Raw genomic sequence first — 14,474 nt, 5'->3', positions numbered from 1 at the left:
CCGGCACCTCTTTTCAAACCCCAAAACCTACTCTTCAGAGGAAAAATACACCTTCAGATGTAATAGCCATAAGCAAGGTTTGTATACTGATGCTTCTACATCACAGTGATCTTATTAGTGTCAACCAAGGTCAGCTGCTCAAGGAAATTTTCTTGTATAGGAGTCTGTAGCTTAATTTATTTTTGACAACACGTCAATACATGAAAGCTATGAGGAAGGCGCACGGATATTGCTTGAAGTTAAGCTAGTCTGAGTGATAATTACTTGGATTTGTATCTTTATAAAGTGTACCCAGGGTACGGTAATGATACATCTTTCCCCATTTCACACTGCAAAGTCACAGAATTATTAAAATCATTACTTTCCCTCGGGCCAAGACGACTAACGCTTCCACGTTAACTTCACGCTCGGTCGGACCACTCGTTGTTCCACGAGCAGCGTGGCAGCAGCTCCACTCATCAGTGGTCCTGGGGTCTCATCAGCCAGCCTGGCAGCCCCAGCAGAAATTTTCTACGGGCGTGAGAAAGCAGCTGCTTGGGAATGCCCAGGCTCCCACCTATAGCACACCTTCACATTGCCAAGCATATTTTTTCCTCAACAGATGAACGCAAAACCAAAGCAAAGCGGAGGAAATGTAACCGCTGGAGTGCCATCGCCGGGGTTTTACACTTACCCTGCAAGCAGGCTGCGCTCTCTTGATGAGGAAAAGAGCTCAGCAGGACCAAGGAGAGAGTTAGACGTTTCTGCAAAAGGCCAGCAGCCGGTTGCGCCGTTAGAATGATCACTGATGGGCGACTACCGAGCTTCCTCGGAAGAGGACCACTAACTCGCCGGGGTTCACGAACAATTTCTCTTACCACCTCTTCGTTGCTTCAGCACCGCTCAGGGGCGGGGTGCCGCTGCTGTTGCGTTGATCAACCGAAACCGGGCAGCAATACGGCAATGCAGGACATTATCCCAGCACTCCTCTCCCAGAGAGACCAAAGCCTGTTCCGAACTCTTCCGCAGCCCCAGGGAAGCTCAGGAAGGACGAGAGCAGGTACCAGCGGTGCCACCTTCGGTGCTGGCCCCGCGGGAGCCCTTCCTCTGCCAGCGCGGCCGGGCGGCTTCCCAGCCCGACAACGCTCGCCCTGCTGCAGGCAGGGACGAAGGGATCGCCTGCAAACCCCGCGGACCCCAAGCGGCCGCCAACGGCGAGAAGCCACCCCCCCCCCTCCCCCCCCCGCCCGGCCCGCCCAAGCCTCGGGGGAAGCCGGCGAGCCCGGGGCTGATGCAGCCCCCGCTCTGGGGAGCACGCCCGAGGAAGGCACCTACCTCGGGCCGGGCCGGGCCGGGCAGGGCAGGGCAGGGCAGGGCAGGGCAGGGCAGGGCGCCGCGGGCGGCACCGGGCACCCGCCTGGCCCGGGCGGCAGCAACCTGCGGCGGGAGGAGAGGAGGAGCCCGGGGGCCGGGAGGAGCCCAGGGGCCGGAGCGGAGCCGGAGGAGCCGACCGCCCCGCGGGGTCCGGGCCGGGGCGGCTGGGGACGCGCCCCGACCCCGCTGCCGCCCCCAGGGGGCCGCGGCGCGGTGAGGGCGGTGAGGGCGGTGTGTCCCCCCTCCACCGCCGCTCCCCCCCCGGCGTAGGCGGCAGCCGCTCCCGGCCGCAGAAGCGGCGGCGGGCGCTCCGGGGCTCGGCTCTGGCACAGTCCCCGCGGGCTCTGCCGCTCCCTGCGGCTCCCGGCCGCCCCCCCCCCCCCCCCCCCCCCCCCGCCGCGGCAGAGAGGAGCGAGCGCTCTGCCGTTTCGCCTGGCGCTCCCGAACCGTTCCCTTTGCCGCGGGCCAGCCTGGGCTTTGTTCCTTCTTTTTAAGGCCCGCCATGCCCCAGATTTTTATGGCTTTTGGTACGGGAGGGGTCGGGCTCTGCCCGGTGAGCCCCAGGCGTGCCCCGGCTCAGAGCGAGGAACGACCCGCTGCGGGAAGGGGTCAGTCCCGCGGGGTGCCGAGCAGGCTGCCCCCAGCTCAGCTAATAAGACCCTGACTCTAGGGGCTGCCGGCCCCCCGGCCTTCGCGGGGACAGCTCCCACCCTGAGCGCAGCGCGGTCCCGTCTGAGCACAGCCCCAGTTAATCCGCTCTTTGTAAGGCCGAGTCGCAGTGGGCACGCCGTCCCCTCTTGCCCGGACATACTGCTATCTGAAAGGATCCCGTAGAAAGGCAGACACCACGTTTCCCGTCCCGTTGTCCGTATTCCTTGGACGCTGGCTTTTCCTCTCCCGTTCTTGAGTGCTTGGAGCAGGCTCAGATGCCTGGGACTCCTACGGAGAGCAGTCCTTGCTCCAGCACAGCTAGAAGTCAGAGTAATTATCCAATTTTAGCCATATTCATGTGTTAATCGGAGAAGAACCAAAGAGCCGAAACACACCTATCGGAATTTTGGTCAAATGCACCAAATCAAATCGCCTGAAAAATAAACACATGGGCTGCGGAAGGAGAAAGAGGCTGGATTCACTGCAGAGCTGAACCAGGGGACACTCGTCCTCCCCCCCCCCGGCCCAGAGGTAAAAACATTTACCAGGGCTCGGGAGACAGGCCAGCTCTCCATCAGAAGGACCCCAACACCCGTCCCTCAGAGACAACCTGCACACCCCTACAACCGAGGATGGGCATCCAGCAGTTCCTGCACAGAAATAAAATAACAAAGTGGCTGAAGTAAAAGCATCGCTGGTGGATAGGATAACAAGTTCATGCTGCAGGGAATGTTTAATGATTTATATACAGCTCCAGCAACAGGAAAGGCCTGAGATTCCCTTCCCTGCCCAGGGTCAGACTTTACCTTTCAGAGCATCCACCTGCGGTCTTTTGCATGTTCAAAGCACCTTTTCCTGAAGGCAGTACAATTTGCTGAATTGAGGATCCTTTCCATTTGATCTTTCACATTAGTGATTTAAACAAAATTTGACAATTTTTACCTTGTCACATTAGAATTCTTTTCTAAACATTATTCTTAAGATTTTATTTTCAACAAAAGCTAGAACCCAGGATAAAACCAGTACCGTTAGTGGCATCAGAAGTGAAATTGTTACAAAAGTATTAATTCAGAGTTGTTCTCTGCAGAGTGGGTCATCTGGAAAGTTTCAGTAGCTCTGTAAGTTGGCAGAAATAAAATGTTAAAGCCGAATTCCAGAGCAGGCCAAGAAAACAGCAAATGAGAGGGCAGAAGGCAGCTCTCCTGCAACAGCTTCTGAGGAACAGCCACCCTCTGCCCCCCAGACCGGCAGGGCCGCACGCTCCAGCCCAGCCGCGGCTGCCCAGCCACCACTGGGAAACGGGAAAACACCGTTAGGCTCAGTGCTGGCCGAAAGCTGGCATAGGGTTTGTTTTCCATGGTAAACTGAGAGCCTCATCTCCTTCAGCTGGGGCTTTGTTTGGTCTGCAATAAAAAGAGGGCACACTTTAAAAAAAAATAAAAAATTCAGTAGAACATTTCCCCCAGTCTTCTGAAGAAATGGAGCTTTCCTATTCTGTCAACTCAGAAACAGGAGGCATGTCCCAAGTAGAGGAATTTTTTCAGTGGGAACAGAAAAAGGGACTTTATTCCATTTACTGAATTAATTCACTTACCTGTGTAACATGCTACCAATCTACTGCACAAAATAGGGGCATTGTATACAGACAGGTTAGGGAATAATGAACTGCAGTTCTCTTTTCTGCTACCCACCGTCACACTCACACAGCCTGCCTTCATTTCTACTGACACCCATTTGTCCAACTTCAAAATTTAAGGGAAGTGCTGGAAATTTCCTCTTGTATGCAATATACGGCATAGAGAACTGTTGCAGCTGAACCCAGAGAACGACCTGCCTGAAAGGAAAATGAAGCTACCTCCTGGCCTACATGTACCTATGAGCTACATATGTCCAAAATATGCTTTAAAGCCTACATCAGAGCCATTTGTATAGATTTTCCTCAGGTTTCTTCCAACAAAACCAACACTTCCTAGCAGGTAGACCCAAGAGCAGCAAGACCAAGAGGAGATCAGGATCCAGGCACGCGGCAGCAGCAGGTATCCTGTCCCACCACAGACTCCCACTGCGCAAGGGCATCTCTGGGCAACAGATGAAGATGTGCACCTGGTGACAGATCAGAGCTGGGAAGCAGAAGTGGAATTCCTAGGTGCAGCAGAGTTCACTGCAGAGAAGAGGCGGCGGTGGGGCATGCCTGCACCGAAACATGCCAAGCAGAAACTCAGGGAAGAGAAGTGGGCTCACCAAGGCACCCGTCATGCAGAACAGCCACCTCCAGCTTTCCCCGGCTGGTGACACAGGAGAACCACGATAGATCTCTGGTGCCTTCTAACGGAGAAGAGGCAAGGCTGATCCCTCTCCTCCGAGAGGCTCCTGCGACAAATCAACGCTCTTTGTGCCTCCACCCGCACACCGAAATCCTTCCTTCCCAGCCCAGCCCGTGTGGACAGGACAACCCCCCCCACCCAGGCTCTGCAAAGGGCAGAGGGAGCAAAGCACCTAATTGCTACCACTGAATTAAAAAAAAACCAAACAAACAGTTTTATTCTCTTTTACTCTTTTACAATTTTAACTATTCAGCCAACTCTATTTTTGTTTCACGCACCAACCTAATTTTTAGCAATGGCTTACAAAAATAAAGAAGTTTAGCCATATTTATGGTACATATTTCCTTAAACCCTAAAAGAAGTGAAATTATACTTAGCAGCGGTATCTCGGCTGTAACCCTCCGGTGAACTGTAACATTATGGTATGTCTTCCATGTGTCAGATTTTAATATCCATTGCTGGTATCTCTTGTGGTTAAAGTGGACTCACTTTCACATGAGTGCCCAAAACTTCTACTGAATTAGATATATTTGGTATTCTGTGCAGGTGGATGCTTGTTCAAGAGCATAGGTATCAATATATGTATTTAATCGAGCTTAAAACTGGTATGTTGAATATTTTAATCTAGTTCATTTAGTTTCCCCAGTGCTTTCAGCCCACCAAAAACTCCTGCAGCTGCCTGTCCTGCCTGTCCAGTGCTGGAGGGACGAGGTCTCCACCCGGAGACAGCAATTCTGCCATGAGCCACAGAGAGCCACTGCTGACTGCTGCTCTCCTGTGAGGGCTAACACGGAGAGCAACGTCTTGGTTCAGGTACCCACACTCAGAATCATCTCTGGAAGGTGAAGTCTGCTCGTGGGGAGCCGATGGCTCATGCTTCCTCCAGGATTTATCCCCAGCAGCGGCAGCTCCTGGAGCCTGTTTTCGCTGTGCAGGGTGCTGCGCAGAGGCTCGGACCAGCCGAGGCATCCCCCAGCAGCACTGTCTCTCCCGCAAGCAGGGAGCGAGGTTTTTCTGGATGGGCAAATCTGCCCCTGGTGTCAGTTGACCTGTGTAACCCATATAGAAGCAAGGACTCATTTATTCCAGCTGAGGATCAAACTACTGTCTATTAATAAACAGACTGCAAAGCTCCCAGGGAACAGGGAGGAACGATATTATTCCTCTGAAGGGACCTTAAAAGTCATGAAAGATGAGATTTGCTTAAGAAAAATCACAAGAGCAGATTCCTTGTCCAAGGACACAACTTTCAGGTGTGACAGTGCACAAAAAGATCGTTGTCTTCAGCAGATCATGTGAAACAGTCCCAATATCATATTGGCTTGAATGAAAGGCTTTGGAAAGCTCTAGGCAGAGATGGATAAGCTAAACAATGAAAAGTCCTGTTAGGGTTTGGAGGGGTTTTTTAGTTCATATTTGACAGAGGTAATTGCTACCTTTATCCTCAAGAATCAAAATGGTCCATCCCTGGGAGGTATAAAGTCCAAATTCCTCCCACAGCCAAGGGGACTTGGGTATGGGTATTTCCTCTCTATTCTGGGTCTTAGCTTTAACCAGAAAAGAAGGAATCATTAAACAATTTGGGAGATGGGGAAGTCAATGTAGCAGAAGTTTTGCTGCTGACATCATGGCATCTAGGATGTCAGCTGTATCTCCTGGGACTTCTCGTGTCTCTGACCCTTCTCCACTGTGCATTACGCTTAGAGCATGCTGATAGCTGAATTTGGTTGACACGTACCAGGTTCTGTCCCTGGGCTGACTGCTTAACTGCAGGTCTGAAAGGCAAAGGAGGACATTGCTGGGGTTAAACTAATCTCCTCCCGCAGGGTCTCAGCTTTTGACATGAGCCACGTTCTCCCCTTTAAGTTAAACTGCCTTAGAAAAAAACCCAACAACCTTCAAATAACCCCAAAACCCTAAAAAACCAAGAAAAGGTCTGGCAAACTTTTTTGAGCAAAAGACAGCTATGTCAGTTAAAAGCTGCCGAAGGTGAAACTGGCTCTTTTGTAGACAGCCCAAATCACTTCAGGGGTTAGGTCTCATTTACGCTCGTTTAAGCAGCAAAGTATAACTGACAGTGGGACTGTTAGCTGGTCCCCTGCATGGGGATGAATTTCTCCCTGAAGCAGGACAGCAACTCAGGCATGCTTTTTCAAAACATCAATAAAATTTAAAAAATCTACTCCTGAAACCTTCTTTCACTGCACACCCAGAGGTACAGGAAAAGAAATTGAAGCAGGCTGAATGCTCATAAGCAGAATTCCAGCATCTCAGGTGTCCAAAATGTCATCATGTGGATCAGTCCAACAAGGACGGCCATGGCTAGGGATCCAGTTGCTTCATCTGGTTTTCGCAACTGACATACATCCCACCTCATTTGCATATTGTCATTTAAGTGCTTTCCTGCGACAACTGAATTAAGCGCTCAAGATTTCTGTGCAAGATTCCCTTTATTTCACAAAAGGATCAAACTTAATATGTTTCAACAAAGATCTAGAAAGAACTAGCGGCATACAGCCAATACTACTAACACAGGAGGGCATACCTGGCTCAGCTGGGATGTTTGCCAGTCCTCAGAACAGTTAAAGATAAAAACGTGCCATACACATACTCATGACTGTCTTCAGCCACATCCTTCCAGGCCTACACAAGCTCATCCTCCAACCTGACCTTGTAAAACTAGTTCTTCGAAGGCTTGGCAAACATGCAGCACAACAAATTCTAATGGTCACTCTTGAAAACAAATGCCAGGTGTTCCGAGGTGCTCCCACACTTTCCTCCTGAGAAGAACTGGAGATTCGGGTCACACTGGGTTTAATTCCTGGCTCATGTGTCCCTGGTACCAAATGTGGCTGCTGAACCGACCTACCCAAGACACCATATTTCTCCCATACACAGCCCAGCCAGTGCTGCTGGTCAGTGAAGCAGCAGACCAATGAAGAACCAATGTTATCTCCTGCCTCTGAAGTATTTGTGGTGAATGGAGATAAACCCAGTTGGCAGCCAGTCACAAATGGTGTTCCCCAGGGCTCAGTATTGGGGCCAGTTCTGTTTAATATCTTTATCAATGATCTGGACGAGGGGACTGAGTGCACCCTCAGTAAGTTTGCAGCTGACATCATGTTGGGCGGGAGTGTTGATCTGCTGGAGGGCAGGAAGGCTCTACGGAGGGATCTGGACAGGCTGGATCGATGGGCTGAGGCCAATTGTATGAGGTTCAACAAGGCTCAGTGCCGGGTCCTGCACTTGGGTCACAACAACCCCACACAGCGCTACAGGCTTGGGGAAGAGTGGCTGGAAAGCTGCCCGGCAGAGAAAGACCTGGGGGTGCTGGTCGACAGCCGGCTGAATACGAGCCAGCAGTGTGCCCAGGTGGCCAAGAAGGCCAACAGCATCCTGGCCCGTATCAGAAATAGTGTGGCCAGCAGGACTAGGGCAGTGATCATCCCTTTGTACGTGGCACTGGTGAGGCTGCACCTCAAATACCGTGTTCAGTTTTGGGCCCCTCACTACAGGAAAGACATGGAGGTGCTGGAGCGTGTCTAGAGAAGGACAACGAAGCTGGTGAAGGGTCTGGAGCACAAGTCTTCTGAGGAGCGGCTGAGGGAACTGGGGTTGTTTAGTCTGGAGAAAAGGAGGCTGAGGGGAGACCTCATCGCTCTCTACAACTACCTGAAAGGAGGGTGTAGCGAGGTGGGGGTCGGTCTCTTCTCCCAAGCATCAAGCGATAGGATGAGAGGAAATGGCCTCAGGTTGCACCAGGGGAGGTTTAGATTGGATATTAGGAGCAATTTCTTCACCCAAAGGGTTGCCAGGCATTGGAACAGGCTGCTCAGGGAAGTGGTTGAGTCGCCAGCCCTGGAGGTATTTAAAAGATGTGTAGATGTGGCACTTAGGGACATGGTTTAGTGGTGGACTTGGCAATGTTAGGTTTACTTGATGATCTTAAAGGTCTTTTCCAACCTAAACAATTCTGATTCTGTTTCCAGAGCTGCTCTGCACACCAGCACTCGGTAACACCCAAGTTATAACTTTAAGCCACAAGATTTGCCTATGGCTGACAGGGTCAAGAACATTGTCCATCCAGACACAGCACATCTCTGGCCTTTCTCTTCTGAAGACAGCAGAACGAAGAACACCAGCTACTTGCTCGTAAGAGAATCAGTAGGATGCAGCTGTACACTTTCATGAAGGGATGTAACTGTGCATCCAACAAATTACGTACCTTGCCTGTAGTTTGTTAAATTCCAAGAATTATACCTGTACTAATGAAGTAACTGACAGAGGTGGGGGAAAAAAAAGCATGGCCAACTCTGTCATACTGAAGCATTCCTACACAAAATTCATCAATGTAGGAAAAAAGCATTCCTGGGTCGAGCTAAGGTTTCAGCCACCAAACAATACAAAACATCTAAAGCAATTCACAATTGCTGATACCCTGGCAGTATCATAGGTTCATGTGATTTTAAAATTGCTACTATCAAACAGATTCAGCTTAAAAAAGGAAAGTGTGTGTGTGTGTGTGTGCATGTGTGCAAACCACAGTATCCGTGAGCCCGAATTAAAAGAGAATTCTTAGTCACACCAGTCCCTGCGAGATTTCTGTTAGGGTCTGAGCTCCAGTTTGGAAAACACGCTGAATAAAGGCTTTTCATGGCTGCAGTATGTGAAGTGCTAGGACTCTTCAGCTAGGGGTCACTAGAATTTAAGGCAGAACAGGATTTCAGACCAAAGTTACTCCTAGAGGGAGGACATGCCCTACAGAGAAGACTACTGGATAAAACTTTTCTACATTAATGGCAAGATTTACTGAAACTCCATATTCCTTCTATAATACTGCTGCTGGCAAAGAGATTGAAAAATCATACCACTTTGCACGAATCCACTGGCAATGCAGTGTCCTTGTCCCTGCCTCTCTCTGACATGCAGTCAAAGCACCAGGCTCCGTACATTACCCATTCGCCTTCTGCTAACGTGCCATTAGGGTACAGAGCATGCTGCATTTTGCTTTGAGAGGGTCAACACTGAATCTCAAATACATACAAATATACCCAGACCTGAAGGACAAAAAATGTTCCATGGAGGGCTCATCAGTGCGTTACAGTTCAATAAAATAGTTTACATTATAAGTTAAATTTATAAGGATAAAATGTGCATCTCGTGATGCATGCGTTACTTCACAACATTAAAGAATGCTGCCAGCAAAAGAACAAAGTTCTGGAAACTCCTTTCCTACGCAAGACACAAGAAGACAACCTAAGCAGTTTAAAATGCACCTTGATAAATCTATAAACAGGATTATATAAGTGGGATGCACTGAAAGCATCTGGTTTTTGCTGACCAGAGTCAGAGGAGACTACTTGTGAGGGAGAGGAGTACTTGTCAGGGAGAGAAACGTCAGCTTAGTGCTCTTGATGCAGGGCAGCAGCTTGGGGCAGGAAGGACAGCGATGGGACCCGGTATCACACACACATGCATCACACATTCTTGTTGACAGCCAGAACCTCAAAAAGCAAAAGCACAGCTATGTGTTTGCCAGTGCTGTCCCCTTCGCACTCAAGCAACAGTCACACAGACTGGCACCTAGATTTTTCCTATTTTAACTCACAGAGGAAAGAAAGCAAAAAAAGTAACTCATGTGGATACTACTGAGACATGTCGTGGAGTTCTCTCTCCATCCTTTGCAGAACAACTTGAAACTTCAAGGAGAATGTTTGCTCAACTTGCTTCTCAGCACATATTTATGCACCAGCATTATCCAGGTCCCCCCTGTTTCCTGCTCCACGCTCACTGAAAGTACAAAGCCAGCACAAAGATTTCAGTCCCCAAAAGCAATAACTCTGCGGCCACTGGACAAAAATTAGTTTTTTATAGATTGAATTTATTTCACTAACCTGAGCTTTGCCAGCGGCTGCTTTTGGAGGATTCACTGCAGGGCAGTGGTATGTACAAACACGCAGTAAAATTCACTATGCCTTTCTGATTGTCTACAAGGTTAAAAGGTCTGCAACTCTAAAGGCTTCAGTTTTCCCCCCAAATTATCACAAGACTCCCTTTGTTATTCTCACATCTTCCCATTCTTCTCAACCTATCATCAACTGGTTCCAACTTCTGGAGTAATAGAATAGAAAGAACACTGAAGAGAAATCTTGAGATGCAGACCTGAGGTTCCCAACTACCCTTCAATAAATAGGTCCTCCTTACACAGAAGTCTCTATACTATGCTGGTAACTGCAATTTTAAACTAGTGAGATGAGGTATCAACACTTCTGCAAAGTCAGCTGCAAAAATCCATGCAAGTAACAGGGTGTATCAGCTTCTGTCGAACTCATTTCCCTTCCAGCTCAGTTCTCTCTACATATTATTGCACTCACAGCTACAAATGCACTGAAGACATTTAAGAGCTGTAGATGAAGTAGAGTGGGAAGGGGAGAAATAAGGAGCAGACCATAGTGGTTTATAGAGGCTGTTCCCCCACCAGCGCTTCCCACCCCACATCCCTCCTTGAAAAGCTGTGCTCTGTTTGGTGCTGGGGATCCTCACCAGCCCTTTCACACTGCCATGGCTTGTGCTCCCAGTACCGAGGAGTTTCCCTTAACTTCAGGCTTGCTTTCACATTTGGTTACGCTCCACACATTCCCTTCCTCCAGCTCTACTTACACCTGGAATAAGGGGAGTCTATTTTCTGGCATGGACAGATACAAAAGGAAATCCACTTCACGTCACTTACGTGTTTATCTTCTTTTGCCACAATGAAGACCACCCAATCTTCATTTTCTTGATTTTTTTAAAAACTTTCCCATAATATTTACAGTGTGAAAAACAACTAGGGGAAAATCATAGTGTGGAAACAAAAGTTTTAAGTATGTTTCTGCAGAAACAAATGCTTTATTAATAGCTTTGTGCACAAAAATAAATAGCGAGTGTGTCACAGCTCTCCTCCAGGGAACTGGAATGTTAACAATAACTCTAACAACTAATGAGCTCAGTTTTACAGCAGTGCGAACAGATGCACATAGAAGTTAACTCTGTTTTATGGTCACCCAATGTGTCAATAGGTGGGCTGGGAAGTAAAATATATTCCTACTCCCACTCCTTTTAACTAGTACATATCATAACCTCACACACCGGGAAGTGTTCTCTGTGTACATCACCCAGTCCCATCAATATTAATAGACTGTCATATGCAACTCAAACAGATGCTCTCCCGCTGCTATACAGCATTCATGACTCATTTCATTTCAGGACTGAATGCAATGCAGTTAGCAGCAGACATCATAAAACTAATCAATATCCATGTGCAGCCTTTCCCCAGGCGTATTTGATTTTTAAAAGAGTTCTTCAAATTCTTGGAATAAAACGGCATTTAATTTGCATGCGGGGAAGAGAGAGACCAAGCTTGCAGGCAAGCTCTTTTTATACATCAATATCGCAAGACATGTACTTCATTAGTGAAATCCTATCCTTATAGGAAGAACTGGAGTTTTGAAAGAAACAAGTCTAAGAATTACAGGTGATGTCTACATGGTCCACAGAGAATTTGCAGATGTGAAGTCAGCAATAAAACTTAAAAAACACAACAGCATTCTTTAAATCAGTCCTCTCCAGCATATCAAATGGGGGGTCAGTTACTACAGGCTTTTTTTCCAACCTGGTTCCTGTGATACTGCAGTATTCATGCTCTAGAGGTCAGGAGGTACCAAGGGCCAAGAAACCCTGTCTGCTGTTCTCAGCACTTCCAGCGCAAAGCAGGAATAAACAATCCCTGGCATAAATGTGAGAACTATCGTAGTGAGGACAGGAACAAATCCTGTCAAAGCCTGCTGGGCGAAAAATTTACTGAACAACTTTTATGACAGTGAAGATCTGAGTCAGAACCCTGCAAACTGCCCAGATGTTGAAGAGACTCACTGCCACTCTTACGCAAGCTTCAGTCTGAGCTCCAACAAGCATGACAGAGCCTCTGGAAAACATCGATATTTCCATGGCCTGTATGCGGATATTTTGTCCTCACCCTCTCCCTTTCCCCCACGAACAGCTTTCCCTTGAATTTATTTCCTTCCATACAAACTCCCTTTCTGTGATCACAGTCAGACGTTAGTAACTGCAGCCGGCTGCTGTCACGAGCCCCGACAGAGACTGCACCGCACCACTGCCTGGCTCACGGCACCGGTTAGGCACAACCATCGCTGGCACAGCATCTGGGATGGGACTGAGGACTGCCATGCCCTCTCCAGCATGGGCTACCCAGGCACGACCAGGTTTCAGGGGTACTCGTTGACAAGAGAGAATACGGGTTTTTTTCCCCAAGACTGTTGTGGATTAAGGGAAGTAGTTCTTGGAAGTGATTAATAAAGCTTTGCTGGTACGTCTTTACCAGCTCTTGTATTATTTCTAGGCCCACAGCGAAATTCCTAGCAAGCTTACACCCAGCCATAAAGGATTGCTTGAATTCAAACTAAGACGATGCTGATGCTGTTATTCAGGGCACTTGTCATGTGTCTGTCTGGACTCAACTGTTAGAGAAGACAGGAGGCCATGCCACGGCAGTCAGAGGTTAAAATTGGAAATCAGGGGTTCTGGATAATTTTTCTCAATGCCTTGGACACCTGTGAGACAGTCACATTTCAGCTGCAAAAACAGTGTGCGTCGTCATGTGCTCATGACCATATATATACACACACCCTCCTCATATATAACTGGCTTTTCTTTCGTAGGTGCTTAGTATTTTGAAGAGTTCAGATGCCCAACTTCACATTCCCAGTGCCAAAACCTCATGAGCGTCTTCAGCAGCAGCGGCTCCCGAGAAATGCTTTGAAAACACGGAGAACGCGTCCTCAAACACGTGGTGGGTTGTGGCTTCTTCAAAACAACCATATGAAATGAGACAGATGCGTTCATAAGCGTAGAGGTCTTTGCCAAACACCAGCCGCTGGACCTCATTAAAGGCGTCGCCCACCCCTCACACGCGTGGACCTCTCCCCGACACTAACCCGCCGCAGCGTCCCGCCGCCGCCGCCGCCGCCCGCCCCGGGGCGCGCATGCGCGGCGCGCCGCTCGCTCCCGCGCCGGTGGGCTGGGGCGGGGCTGTGGGGCGGCCGTCGCCGCCAAGAGGCGGGCGCGGCCCCGTCAGCGGGGCTCTGTGGAGTGGGGGGCTGCTCCGCGCGGTCCGGGCCGTGAGAGGTGCTGCCTTTGTTCGTCCCCTGAGCCACAGCGGGGCCTGAGGGGCCTGTGTCGGCAGCTGCCCCGACACGCGGGCCAGGGGCTGGCGGGCGGCCGCCTGGCCTCACGGCAGCCCGGCCGGCACAGCGGCAGAGGTGGCTGGAGGGAGCTGGGAGTTGCGGGTCACCCCGCTGAAACCTGGTGTTTGCCTCTCACGAGCCTCTCGTTTCGCCTGCTGCGGTACTGAGAAGCGTTTCTTAAACAAGAGCCGCAAACGACGCTGACTGGAGCGGGGCGAGCGAGGAGTCCACCGCGGGGTTGTCGTGCTGTCTGTCCGTCCGCCTGTCCCTGACCGCTCCCGTGAGCAGCCAAGGTACCTGGAAACGCAAAAGTCCCTGTTTTCAGAAACCTGTTAGGCGTCATCAGGCTCCCAGACTAGGAGGAAGAATTTTAAGTCGCAAATCCTTTTTCCTTTGAGGAGTTTATCCGAGTGGAATTAGGTAGCAATAGAGAAGAGCTTTCTGGAAAGGGCATCGTGATGTTGCTCCTCTCAACCACCATGTTGTCGCCTTGCTTCTGAAACACTTCAGCAGAATTTATGAGACACTGAAGTTTATGCAATAATGTTAAGACCTGTTTTTGTAGATGTCGTTTTTTTCACATCTTCCTGTCATATTTTGTAGGTGTTCCCATTGCCCAGACATCTCAAGTTATGAATCTCACTAAACTTAATATTCTTCCATAGTCTTATCAAACTGTCTCATACCCTCAGATTCCAGATCTTTTCATACTTTCAAAACTCCAGTTTTCCCTTGTATTTGGCTTGAAGCATCCAATAAAGCTCGTTCTGGACTTTGTATCTATTAAGTATTGAAGATGATTTTATTACTTTTAACATATATGATATATATGGACCTGTATTAACATACAAAACCCTATCATGATCCAAAAACCAGACGGAAATCTCACAAAGACATTTGGATA

General features: G+C 49.2%; 1 protein-coding gene across 1 annotated transcript in view; it reads right to left on the bottom strand.

Moving 5' to 3' along the window:
- The window catches only part of STK32A (serine/threonine kinase 32A), a 36,071-nt gene extending 34,715 nt beyond the window's left edge, over window positions 1-1,356 (bottom strand). Inside the window, exon 1 of the mRNA XM_049829864.1 lies at window positions 1,315-1,356. The gene's annotated coding sequence lies outside the window, so the exon portion shown is untranslated. The remainder of the gene's footprint in view (window positions 1-1,314) is intronic.
- Window positions 1,357-14,474: the final 13,118 nt, after the last annotated feature.

Source organism: Accipiter gentilis, chromosome 26, assembly GCF_929443795.1.
Source record: "Accipiter gentilis chromosome 26, bAccGen1.1, whole genome shotgun sequence".
Taxonomy (NCBI): Eukaryota; Metazoa; Chordata; class Aves; order Accipitriformes; family Accipitridae; genus Astur; species Astur gentilis.
The sequence above is the reverse complement of the archived record's forward strand: the minus strand, read 5'-3'. Positions and strand labels throughout refer to the sequence as shown.